Below are 14,201 nucleotides of genomic sequence, written 5' to 3'. Positions count from 1 at the left end.
CCTCCTGGACTCTTACAGCCCCTTGAAACCCCAAGTAGACCGTGGGAAATTATTTCTATGGATTTCATCACAGATCTTCCCCCCTCCAAAAATCACACCTGCATTTTGGTTGTAGTGGATCTATTTTCAAAACAAGCCCACTTCATTCCCTGCACTACTATGCCTTCGGCAAAAAAGTTGACAGATATTTTTCTGAAATAAATTGTAAAACTCCATTCTTTTCCATCAAAGGTGATATCCGACCGAGGCGGACAATTCGTTGCCAACTCCTGGCGGGAGCTTATGCAACTTATGGGAATTGAACAAGGTTTAAGCTCTGTCCACCATCCACAAACCGACGGACAGTCAGAAAAAACTAATCAAATATTAGAACAATTTCTCCGTTGCTACATTAATTTCCAGCAGGACAATTGGATTGATTTATTACCTTTAGCGGAATTTTCTTACAACAACAGTGTGCACGCTTCTACCGGAGAAACGCCATTCAAAGTAGTTTATGGCTATCACTTTAAACCATTTCCTTTTGAAGCTCTTCCCTCCGCAACAACCTCCAAAGACGTTTCAGAATGGTGGGGGAAGGCAGCTCAACAATGGACTCTTATTCAGCAACATCTTAACAAAGCTAAACAGAATTATAAAAAATACGCTGATCGCCATCGTGCGGCCGAATGGGAATTGCATCCAGGAGACCTTGTTTATTTGTCTACAAAAAATTTGAAAGTTGCTCAAACCAGCCGTAAATTGGCACTGAAATATTTGGGACCTTTTCCAGTTCGTAAAGTCATCAACAAAGTGACTGTAACACTTGATTTACCAAAGAACCTCCGTCACGTCCATCCTACTTTTCACATCAGCTTATTGAAAAAGGTCCCCCCAGCAGATCAATGGCATACCCGTGCTCCTCCCATACCAACCTTGATTGATGACCAAGTCCATTATGAAGTACAGCACATTTTGGACTCTAAAATCAAACGTAATAAGCTGTTTTACCTCATCAGGTGGAAGGACTTTGATTCTGGATTTGATGAGTGGGTAGAGGCTATTCATGTTCAAGCTCCTAGATTGTTAAAATCTTTTCACACTCTCTACCCTCTCAAACCAGGGGGAAGGACATTTTAGAGGGGGCAGAAATGTCAGGTTCTGACTTTGTTTCTTATGTGATCTAACCAAAGAGACTCCATTTTAATCCTGTCAGTGTTTTAAGTGCTTCTTTTGCAGGTGACAAGCAGTCCAGTAACAGTTATCTCAAAGAAGAGGAATGTTATGACTACAACCTTTCCAGCCTTGGGAAAGTTTCACTCTCTCAGCTTCAAGCCGTTTGTTTTGAGAACTATGGGGGGAGGATGGGACTTGCTGGGTTATGCTATTCTGTACCTTAACCTTTGCCTGTCATTCATAACAATACTCGTGTTCCAGCCAAGATATTGCATCTTGGTTAGTGGACTATAATGGTTGTTTATATTCAGTAAAATCTTTTGAAACCAATGGACTCATGTCTCATTGCAAGAGATAGGCTGGATTGCAACTTTTAGTAAGCCACTGTCTGACACTAACACCCAGTCCAAGGCTGAGACTCCAGGGGCTAGGCAAGGTGTGGTTGTTCAGTTGGGGTTCCAGCAGGCAGGCTTGGCGAAGTCAGGCAGTCCAAGGTCAGAGTTCCAATCAGTCAGGCTAGACAGGGTCAGGCAGTCCAAGGTCAGGGTTCCAGCAGGCAAGCTAGGCGAGATCAGGCAATCCAAGTTCAAGGGTCCAGTAGTTAGGTTTCAAGGTAAGGCAGAGTGACTCGCTTCACAACAATTGTACACATTGCATCCACACTCAGCAGCTTCTCTTGACTGGTTTTATAGCCCCGGGGCTAAGGGCTATGAGTGCAGCCAAATGCTTGGGCAAGGATCCTGCACCTACTCTTTCTCATCATCAGGAGCCAGCTGGCGCCGGCTCAGGAGGTGCATACTTTGCCTCCTTGCCTGCAGTTCCCTTCTCAGCTTCCGTCTAGGTGAAACTGGAGGACTGGGGCCAGCTGAGTTTCCCTGCTGGATTAGAGCTAGAGGGTGTTCAATATTCCTAGTAACAATGGTGCTGCTGGGCTTTGAAGTGTGGGCTGCCATTGTTGTTTCCCTCACAATTTCTATGATACTAATCAACATGTTTGGAGTCATGTGGCTTTGGGGAATCAACTTGAATGCAGTTTCCTTGGTCAACCTTGTCATGAGCTGTGGCATCTCTGTGGAGTTATGTAGCCATGTGACAAGAGCATTCACAGTTAGTGCAAAACTTTCATCATAATAAACTGCAGCAATTTTCTATGACTGTTGTCTCACAACCATAACACTCCTGGATGGTTTAATACCAGAAAAACAGCAGCAATTCTGAACAGTTTGGCACCAGGAAGAACAACAATTTTGCATTTCAGTATTACTAAAATTAAAAACACTAACAGGATGCTAAATTACTACTATTGAAATATTATAGTTAAGGGAAAGACCACTGGCCCAGAAGACGAATAGCTGTCTTGGTGGGATTAAAAGTGATACATATGAGAAGAGATTACTGAACCACTGACACTTTTTAAAATGCAAGTCAATACAATTTTGGGCTCTATTTTTAGAAGAAAAATAAGCCATCACTTAAAATGTTGTAATTTTTAATATTTGCCAAAGCGTCTGTATATATACTTTATTATAAAACAGGGGGTGGGTGGGTTTGTAGGTCAAAAGTACATAAATGAAATAAATTAATGTATTGTCGAAGGCTTTCACGGCCGGAGAACGATGGTTGTTGGGGGTTTTCCGGGCTGTATTGCCGTGGTCTTGGCATTGTAGTTCCTGACGTTTCACCAGCAGCTGTGGCTGGCATCTTCAGAGGTGTAGCACCAAAAGACAGAGATCTCTCAGTGTCACAGTGTGGAAAAGATGTAGGTCATTTGTATCTACTCAGGAGGGGTGGGGTTGAGCTGAGTCATTCTGTAAGAGTTTCCCAGGGTGTGGAATGCTAATGGCGGGAGGCTTCACTGTATCCTGAGGAGGTTCTTTTGCATATGGATTGGTGCTTGATGTGCTAATCTTCTCTGCAGGGCTATTGTCGGGTGTGGAGTGTTTTGTTGGCCTGGTGTTTTTCAGAACTGGAGCCCATGCTCTGTTCATTCTTAAGGTTTCTTCTTTCCTGTTGAAGTTTTGCTTATGCTTGTGAATTTCAATGGCTTCCCTGTGCAGTCTGACAAAGTAGTTGGAAGTGTTGTCCAGTATTTTGGTGTCCTGGAATAAGATACTGTGCCCTGTTTGAGTTAGGCTATGTTCAGCCACTGCTGATTTTTCAGGCTGTCCAAGTCTGCAGTGTCTTTCATGTTCTTTTATTCTTGTCTGGATGCTACGCTTTGTGGTCCCGATGTAAACTTGTCCACAGCTGCAGGGTATACGGTATACTCCTGCAGAGGTGAGGGGGTCTCTGCTGTCTTTTGCTGATCGTAGCATCTGTTGTATTTTTCGGGTGGGTCTGAATACTGCTTGAAGGTTATGCTTTTCCATAAGCTTTCCCATCTGATCAGTAATTCCTTTGATATATGGCAAAAACACTTTTCCTGTAGGTGACTGTTTTTCCTTGGTTGTTTGATTCATCCTGGGTTTGATTGCTCTTCGGATTTCATTTCTGGAGTAGCCATTTGCCTGAAGTGCGTGGTTTAGATGATTAATTTCCTCATTGAGAAAGCGCGGCTCACATATCCGTCTTGCACGATCCACTAATGTTTTCATTATGCCTCTTTTCTGTCGGGGGTGGTGATTGGAGTTTTTGTGTAAGTACCGATCAGTGTGAGTTGGTTTCCTGTAGACCTTGTGACCTAACTGAAAGTTTGCTTTGCGGATGACCAAGGTATCCAGGAATGAGTTTTCCCTCACTTTCTTTCCCTCACTTTCTTTGTATGTTCAGGTGGATGTTGTTGAGATGATTCAAAAACTCCCTCAATTCTTCCTCCCCATGGCTCCAAATGATGAATGTATCATCCGCAAATGGCTACTCCAGAAATGAAATCCGAAGAGCAATCAAACCCAGGATGAATCAAACAACCAAGGAAAAACAGTCACCTACAGGAAAAGTGTTTTTGCCATATATCAAAGGAATTACTGATCAGATGGGAAAGCTTATGGAAAAGCATAACCTTCAAGCAGTATTCAGACCCACCCGAAAAATACAACAGATGCTACGATCAGCAAAAGACAGCAGAGACCCCCTCACCTCTGCAGGAGTATACCGTATACCCTGCAGCTGTGGACAAGTTTACATCGGGACCACAAAGCGTAGCATCCAGACAAGAATAAAAGAACATGAAAGACACTGCAGACTTGGACAGCCTGAAAAATCAGCAGTGGCTGAACATAGCCTAACTCAAACAGGGCACAGTATCTTATTCCAGGACACCAAAATACTGGACAACACTTCCAACTACTTTGTCAGACTGCACAGGGAAGCCATTGAAATTCACAAGCATAAGCAAAACTTCAACAGGAAAGAAGAAACCTTAAGAATGAACAGAGCATGGGCTCCAGTTCTGAAAAACACCAGGCCAACAAAACACTCCACACCCGACAATAGCCCTGCAGAGAAGATTAGCACATCAAGCACCAATCCATATGCAAAAGAACCTCCTCAGGATACAGTGAAGCCTCCCGCCATTAGCATTCCACACCCTGGGAAACTCTTACAGAATGACTCAGCTCAACCCCACCCCTCCTGAGTAGATACAAATGACCTACATCTTTTTCACACTGTGACACTGAGAGATCTCTGTCTTTTGGTGCTACACCTCTGAAGATGCCAGCCACAGCTGCTGGTGAAACGTCAGGAACTACAATGCCAAGACCACGGCAATACAGCCCGGAAAACCCCCAACAACCATCGAAATAAATTAAGTCTATACATTTAAAAAAAGAAAGATTTAGAGGGTGTTGGCTCTGCTTCAGGTGTTGGTTGTCTCTGCTGATCAGCACTCTTCTGGTCAGCTTCTGTTAGCTCCCCTTCTCCTTAGTTTGTGGTGTCCAATAGAGTTCAATGTTCTTAATCCAAAGTGGTCTTCTTTTAACCAAGGAAGGAGCAGAGCTGATGGGCGTGGGCCAACATTACAACCCGTTTTGTTTTTCACACTTGTTCACAGGCTCATATAGTAGCACGACAATTTCTAGAAAACAGCACATAATTGTCTAGCATAAACAGTTCCCAAAAACAATGTACAGTCAAAGAATCTCACATTCTTGCAATATCAATGTACAACAAAAAAATAACACGTTACTTACAATGTCCGTAGTCTTTACACACCCACCAAATGGTGCAGTGTTTTGACAGATAATTACCATGTGGACGTCATTCATCATCATTCTTTTATACAAAGTTACCTCAAGAAAATTAAAGGGACCATGCCACTCGTTCTGGACAACAAGAAGAAAGTTTGGATTTTCCTTTGAGCATATCCGACAACTAAAACAGTTGCTGCAAAAAGAAAGAAAAATATCTTTTGTGTTATTGTACATTCACCATATACGGGACTTTGTTCCCACCAGTGGTGCAAGATATATTGGATGGATTCTTTATTTCTTCCTTTGCATACCTATTATGGTTATTTATTTGAGTTTTGGAAATAATAATTGTATTTGTTAGTTGCAGTGATAACTGACTTGTTAGAGTCCCTTGCAATTTTGCACAATTATTAAATTAGGTTTTCTTGTCTTCTCCTCTGTGAGGCTGTTGCCTCCCCCCAGGGCCTCTGAGAGGAATTTTATGAGGTGGTGCAAACAAATTTCAATTTTGCACAATATTTATTAAATTAGGTTTTCTTGTCTTCTCCTCTGTGAGGCTGTTGCCTCCCCCCAGGGCCTCTGAGAGGAATTTTATGAGGTGGTGCAAACAAATTTCAGGGCCCCTTTCCTACTCCATTAGCCATCTTATTTTTTATCTATCATGGTTTTAAGCATAAGGTCAAAAAAGTTTATTTTAAAATAGGCTTTGTATTTACTTAAAAATGAGCTTTCCTTGCCTTTTTTTGTGAAAAAATTCTAATGACAGCATTAAAATTAATTGTTCTGGTAATGTTTGATTCAATACTCAGCCTGGCCAAATCCACAAGACGTTCTTGAGACATTGTAGACCTTAAATTTTTAAAAATCAGCTTGAGTTTGCTAAATGATCTCTCTGCAGAAGCTACTGTTGCTGGAATTGTTAAAAGAATTCATAAGCTGACACAAACATTTGGAAACAGGTTACCAAGTCTGTATTCTGTTAATATGTTCAACAGATCCAGCGGTTTTAACTGCGCATTTCCAAATTTGCCTTATGTACTGAAGGTAAATGCTGCATTTCTGTCAAAAATCCTTATCATTAAGGTCATCAGGATATTGTTTTGATAAAAATAAAGCTTTTTCTTTCAAGTCACTTTCAGATATAGTGAGGTATTTCCACAAGAAATTGAACTTTTCAGCCAACTGCTTCACAGCATTGAATCTTACAATTAAACCTGCTATAACACTGTCTACCAAAACATGAAACAGACTTTCTGAAGTAGGCTTCTTCTGGTGAATCATCTGTGTCATTCATTTCCAGCAAGTCTTTTGGGAATGCTTTAGGCAATGAGATATGACCATTGGTAACATAGTTTTCTATTTCTTTTTGAGAAGGAAATTCAGTTGTGATGCAACTAATGTCAAGGCCTACAGTATTCTTCTCATTCTCTAAACTCACTTCCACCTGAACCTGAAATTCTGTTTGTTTCAGTTCATTTTTGTCATTTTCTGCATGTGCTCCTTTATCAAAATCCTGTACATTATTACCCAAATCAACTGCTCCTTGTTTGGGAATGAGGTTTTCAAGAGTTTTTTCTTGTTCTAATTCTATAGGTAGGTTGAATGAGAATTTTTAATCCAACTTGAAAGAGATTTTGTTCTCCCCTTTTTCATGTTCCTCTAGTTCTTTCTTTTTGTTAGCTCCTGATTTGTGAGAATACATTTTCAACGGATGGTTTATAATTTCTTATTTTATATCTAAAAAGGGGAAATTTAATTCCTAATCAGCTCTGATCATTGCCATGTTGCTTCAAAAAATCCTGAGCCCAAACTTACAAAGTTTTTTAAATGAATAAATCAATGAAAATGCAGCATAGCATTAATGTCACTACAGTAATTAAGGAAAAGAATTAGAACATACCTTCAACATCTATCCAAAGTTGCTCTTTATAGATGGATTTAGAATGTACTAATACACCAACCCTCCCACTGCAACAGTGGCCACCAGCCTAAACATTATGTCTGCCTGGCTGGAGAGTGGAGAGTCACGTGATCTTTTAACTGGCACATGCTGCCCCTAGTGGAAGATCTTGAGAACACAATGTAACAACAATGTAAAGGATAAAACTATGCTATGTAGGTCAACAACATAAGATAGTAATGCTAGTCCTCATATACAAACATTTTATGGGACTGCAGGAAACTCTTGGGCCCCCTTTGGGCCCCCTCTGGGCCAATGGACCCTGGTGCGATGCACCTGCTGACCCCCCCTCTCATAGGGCCTACCTCCCCCCTTTCTTGACCCCTTTGGAGGAGTTCCCCTGTTGTTGCTATTTGCCCACACAGGGCCAGCTCCAGCATCGCCAGCACCTGAGGCAGCTTAATGCTGCCTCTGTGCGCGTGCACTGGACTGCATGATGACATCACGGCATGTGATGTCATCATGCAGGGGCTGGCGTGCACATGGGGGCCTTCCAGCCCTCCCATTCAGTTGCTCTTTGGGCCAGGTGCAGCCGGCCACCCTGGCCTCCAACTGTGCCTGGCTCACAGAGCAACTGAACAGGAGGCTGCCCACTCAGCTGCCCCACGCTGCTGCCACCAGCATGCGCTCCTGGTTGGTGGCGGTGGCAGCAGCTCCATGGTGCATGCCCGTGGCCCCGGGCTGGTGTCCCTCCGGCACCATAGCGCTCTGAGGTGGCGGCCTCACCGGCCGCAATGGGCAGGCCAGCCCTGCTCCCATAATGAACTTGTCAACTTAAACACAGCAATAAGCAGTTCCATGAGAACCAGAAAAAAATCTGCTGAGTCCACAAATGATTAGCAAACCTTTCCAGCTTGTCTCCAAATACTTCAGTCCTAGACTTTAGATTTAGGGCCTGAGCATCCAAAGTCATTTATGCCAGCTCTTCATTTTTGATATGGTTGCTTTTTGTCAGCTACGAATTGTGACTGAATACCTAAGAACTTCACCATTGTAAGGATCCTTGCCACTTCTCATCTCAAACAATACAAAATTCCAGGCAGAAGTGAAGCCAGCTGTTTGACAGATTAGGAAGGTTGAGTAGTCAGAACTGGGATCACTGCATGTGTCAAAGTCAAAATCAGAAAAAGAGAGTCAATGAAGCAATGGAAGAAGGAACATGGTAGCAGAAGAAAACAGAACTCCAGGCCCAGCAGAGGAGACTGAAAGCAAAAACAGAATTACTCCAATCTATTACATATGCTTTTTAAAAAAGCACAGTGTATTAAAAATCAAGGAGAACAGCAGAAAAAAAGAACATCCATAGACAATCTGAATAAATTAATCTGCAAGGATACTTTATATTTACCCAATGACCATGAAGGAATTAGCTGAACAGGACTGTCACTATTTTTCTTCTGAAAGTTATATAGCAACCAGAAATAGAATAGGTGCCACCTTTTCCTCTCTGCCACATTTTCCTAAGTCAGGGAAAATGTTCCCACTGAAGCTGTTCAACACTGTGCCAGATAAAAAACAGCAGCCCTAAACTGGCTGTGGCATTATTTTCAATACTTGGAGGTAGGATATAGAAAAGGGGGCAGAATGTTGCTCTAGTAGTTACAACATGAACTCATCTCTTTATGCCAATTGCAAATAGTATCCTGAAACACTTGAGAAAATGTTATCTTTAAAAAACAATGAAACTCTCAAATTAATTGTACTGCAAATGTCTTACACTTGTGTCTTCCTGCACTCCTTTCTTGCAGTTGTCCCTGTGCCACTCCTTTGTCCACTATCTGATCAACTACCCACGCCCCCCCAAATGTACAAAAAAGATGTTTTCCTTGGTTGATTCGATCCACTGGGCTGGGAGGAGGAACTGCAGGACTTACCTCCCTAACATTCCAGTTTAACCCATTTTGTCAGCCTGGTTTTCAAAAGAGAGCTTGTGTTAATCAAAAATTCAAAATTGGATTGAAATACATCACACATTCTCACACTGCCACCTCTAGTTCAATTCAGGTTTACACATACCAAAGTGAATTAACATGCGCTCCTGTATATGGCTCTTCTGTTTCCACTAAGTATTTGACATAGTTTGTGAGATCAATTCCCAACCATATATTAGATCACTACCACCTTTGTCGGGGGACGGGGGGCGGGCGGGGTGGGGGAGGTCAGAATGGGATTTGTATTCAGTCTTCAGATATTCTGTTTCTATTTGTTTTGCAATGCTGGCAAAGACTGCCCTCTGGTGGTTAAAATGCAATCCACTATGAACCAAAAACTAGTATGCCCAGTGGTGAGAAAAATAAATAACTAGGGAAGAAACTAGAGAAGTGGGGGAAGGAGGATAATATCATCCCAAGTGCTCCACATTCTCTTTCAGTGCCAGTAAAGTTAACTGCTTTAGTATAAGCCAATAATAGCTTACAATGCATAAATTACTGCTTGAGGAAAAATATGTAGGCTGTTTTGCTCCAAAAGGCTTTCATTACAACTTGCCTGCTGCCAAATTGGTATTTGTTTAATTGTCACTGAAGCCAAGAGACTAAAGATGTTACTTAGAGGCTTTAAAAACCATGTTCTCTCTCTTATACTATTGATTGTTTCTGAAGATATATATGGGAGGTACAAAGTAGATTCTGGGGACCCCATTACTGTCTCTCATATTTAACCTTTCCAAGCAGAAACATCATGTTGCAAATTTATGCCCCAATCTATGCATATTCACTTGGGAGTAAGTAACACTGATTGCAATAAGATTTACATCCACAGAAGAACGTTTAGTATTGCAGCCTTAATTTTTTTTTAAAAAAAACTATTTTTATTTCGATGTATTGTCGAAGGCTTTCACGGCCGGAGAACGATGGTTGTTGGGGGTTTTCCGGGCTGTATTGCCGTGGTCTTGGCAATTATATAATGCCAAGACCACGGCAATACAGCCCGGAAAATCCCCAACAACCATTATTTTTATTTCGTTTACAGATGTTCCCAACATTCTTTCCCACCAATTTCCTCCCTGAAGTGAGGTTCTAATATACCATGTCCTGGTGATGGAAACAGCACCAATGCTCCTTCACCAGGAAATAATCATTCCCCCACGTCCTGATTTGGATGTGTAAACTTCATGAAGGTCCCTGTGAGTTCGAACAGAAGGATTTGAGTTCAGCAGCACCTTAAAGACCAACAAGATTTCAAGAGTCCACAACTTTCTGGACCATTTGTTCATGTTAATTTTTTTCCTTCCACCTAAAGCTATCACATGAGCAATCATGACAATTAAAGCAAAGCATTTAAAGTATACGGTTGCATGCATAGTCATATCAAAATTCTGTTTTGCAGCAATGAAATTCAAACTCCCGGACAAGCCTGAAAATCTCATATATACCATGCTACAAACTATTCCCTCCACATTCTACCTGTCTACTTGCCTTCAGTTCTTATTCTTTAGTAGTGCATTGTTAGAATATTTATCCCCATGTAGCTGAACAGTTAGATGAACAAGGAATTAATGGGGGTGGAAGGCACCATGTTCCAGCAATTGCCCTGAAACAATACACATCTAAATGGAGGAGGAATTATCACAGGCCCCAGTAGAGAACAGTGACATTTCCCTCATAGCATTTGCCTTGAATGCTATTCAGGCATAGCATATATGAAGTAGTAATAAAGATCAGTGCTTCGAAACACACGTCAAGTTTCTTCAGCATAAATAACACAACGTGCACAATAATGTTCAATGTTTCAGGCATCAGAACTGTTGGAATAGGCGACTCAGCCTGCCTTTGGACACTGGGGGGCACTGCATGTCTCTGTGAATGTAATGTATAAGTCTAGCCATCTGCCACTCTCTTGTCTAAGGTGGGAACGCCTACTGGCTCCTCTTCTCTTGCCTCTGTGCCTCTTGGGAAATGAATCAATTTTCTTTCTGTCAGCTTTCTTCAATGTCCAACTTTCACATTCATACATGGTAATAGGGAATACCATAGTTTGGATTACCTTGATCTTGGTTCCCAGAGAGACATCTTTATCTTTAAGGATCTTATCTAGCTCCCTCAAAGCTGCTCTTCCAAGTCTCAATCTTCTTCTGATTTCTTCATTGCAGTCTCTCTTTTGGTTGATGATTGAGCCAAGGAATAGAAAATCTTGAACAATTTCAATTTCTTCATTGTCAATTTTAAAATCCTGTAATTCCTCAGTAGTCATTACTTTTGTCTTCTTGATGTTCAGCTGTAATCCTGCTTTGGTGCTTTCACCTTTAACCTTAATCAGTAGTCATTTCTAGTCTTCACTATTTTCTGTCAGTAATGTGGTGTCATCTGCATATCTCAAATTGTTAATGTTCCTTCCACCAATTTTCACTCCACCTTCTTCTAGATCGAATCCAGCTTTCCTTATGATGAACTCTACATAGAGGTTGAACAGGTAGGGAGATAATATGCATCCTTGTCTGACACTTTTGCCCGTTAGAAACCATTCTGTTTCTCCATATTCTGTCCTGACAGTAGCCTCTTGTCTAGAGTACAGGTTGTGCATCAAAACAATCAGATGTTATGGCACACCCCTTTCTTTTAATATTCTCTATAGCTTTTCATGATCCACACAGTCAAAAGCTTTGCTGTAATCTATAAAACACAGGCTGATTTTCTTCTGAAATTCCCTGGTTATGTTCCATTAGCTATCATAAATTTGCAATGTGATCTCTGGTGCCTCTTCCTTTTCTGAATCCAACTTGAACATCTAGCATTTTTTGTTCCATAAATGGTAAGAGTCTTTGCTGTAGAATTTTGAGCATCACTTTGCTTGCATGGGAAATTAACGCAATAGTCTGATAGTTGCAGCACTCTTTGGCATCCCCTTTTTTGAAATTGGAATGTAGACTGAGCAGTTCCAGTCCATAGCTCATGATTTTATTTTCCATATTTGGTGACAGATTTTTGTTAATATTCTGGTGACTCCATTTCTGTAGCTTGAAATAGCTCTATTGGTAGTCCATCAACTCCAGGTGCTTTATTTCTCCCAATTACTTTGAGAGGAGCTTTTACTTCACTTTCTAAGATTTCTGGTTCTTCAAAAGATTCTTTGTTGAAGGTATCTGTCATTTTCCCATCTCTTTTGTATAGTTCTGTGTATTGTTTCCATCTTTCCTTTGTTTTGTCCTGATTAGATACTATATTTCTGTGTTGTTTTTTTAGCATCCCAAGCCAATGCTTGAATTTCTCTTTGATTTCTTGGATCTTTTGGAACAGATCACTTGTTCTTCCTTTGTTTTTGTTGCCTTCTGTTTCTTCTGGTGATTATAATAGGTTTCTTTGTCTCTACGTGCAAGTTACTGAAAGGAAAGAGTTCTAGAGTTTGAAAGAAATTCTCATTAAAGTTATACCATCCTGATTGCTTTAGAAGTAATTGAACTAGGATGGGTGCAGGTGGAGCAGTTTATCATTCATGATGTCATTTTTATGTTTAGCCCTCTAAAATATTAATGATTCCCTCTCAAATATGTTTTGCTGAACATTAACATTAATGCTGTTCCCTGGCATGAATGAGGGCTGATGCCAGTTCTGAGGGTTAAGAGTAGAGGTGGACACGAACTGCATTACGAACTTCAAAAACCCACGAAATTGACGATCGCGCGATCGCAATCCGGTGGTTCGTGATTGTCCACGGCCAATGAACCAGCATTCAGGAGGGGCCTGGTTCAGTGCGTTCAGCCGCGGTTCGGGAAGCCAGACAGTCAGGCGCCAGCAATCAATTCCCCGGCAACGGAGCCGGGGGAATGCCTGAACTCTGTCTGTGATCCTTCTGTCATCCTGGAAACCAGAATGGAAGCCCAGCTTACCTTGATCAGCACGTCTTTCTTCCAACCACGGAGCTGCAAAGTGGTTACAAGTTGGGAGAAGACACCCGGGGAAGGAAAGGGGAAGGGGGTGTCACGGGCACTCCAATCTCATCCCTGCAAACCCTGATAGGCAGCTCTGACGGCCAAACACAGACCTCCTGTGTTGCTCAATGGGAGATGTGCTTATAAATAGCCATGGGCTCCCAGGCTGGCTTTCACTTTCAGTGAGCAGTGGAGTGGGACAGAGCTCTTGCTTGCCACTTGCTAGCCTTTGGGGAGAGAGACTATAATTCAGCTTGGATTTGGGGGATAGGGATCTATTCCACTGGTTCCAGGGCTGCTGCCTGGTGCTGGGGCCAAGCTCAGTGGGCACCTCGGCTGAGGGCTCACATTGATTATTGATCAGGGTCTGATCTGTTCAGGTCTGTGGGAGTGGTGGGCTAGGGCTCTAGACTCTCCTTCTCTCTGGTGCCAGGGCTGCTGCCAGGCCCTGGAGCCAAGGTCGGTGGGCACCTCGGCTGAGGGCGCACATAAGTGCCTGATGTGTTCAGGTCTGTGGGAGTGGTGGGCTAGGGCTCTAGTCCCTCCCTCCCTCAGGTGCTAGGGCTGCTGCCAGGCCCTGGGGCCAAGCTCAGTGGGCACCTCAGCCAAGGGCTTACATTAGTGCCTGATCTGTTCAGGTCTGTGGGAGTGGTGGGCTAGGGCTCTAGTCCCTCCCACCCTCTGGTGCCAGGGCTGCTGCCAGGCCCTGGGGCCAAGCTCGGTGGGCACCTTGGCCAAGGGCTCACATTAGTGCCTGATCTGTTCAGGTCTGTGGGAGTGGTGGGCTAGGGCTCTAGTCCCTCCTTCCCTCTGATGCCAGGGCTGCTGCCAGGGCCTGGAGCCAAGCTCGGTGGGCACTTCGGCTGAGGGTTCACATTAGTGCCAGATCTGTTCAGGTCTCTGGGAGTGGTGGTCTAGGGCTCTAGTCCCTCCCTCCTTCTGGCGCAGGGCTGCTGCCAGGCCCTGGGGCCAAGCTCGGTGGGCACCTCGGCTGAGGGTTCACAGTGTCATCTCTTTTCTTCTCCTCAATTGTTGTTTGCTGGCACTATGAGGCTTTGGGTGGGGGACATGAGTGGTCGTGGGGGGAAGT

Source organism: Eublepharis macularius, chromosome 3 (assembly GCF_028583425.1).
Source record: "Eublepharis macularius isolate TG4126 chromosome 3, MPM_Emac_v1.0, whole genome shotgun sequence".
Lineage (NCBI taxonomy): Eukaryota > Metazoa > Chordata > Lepidosauria > Squamata > Eublepharidae > Eublepharis > Eublepharis macularius.
Note: the sequence above shows the minus strand (reverse complement) of the source record.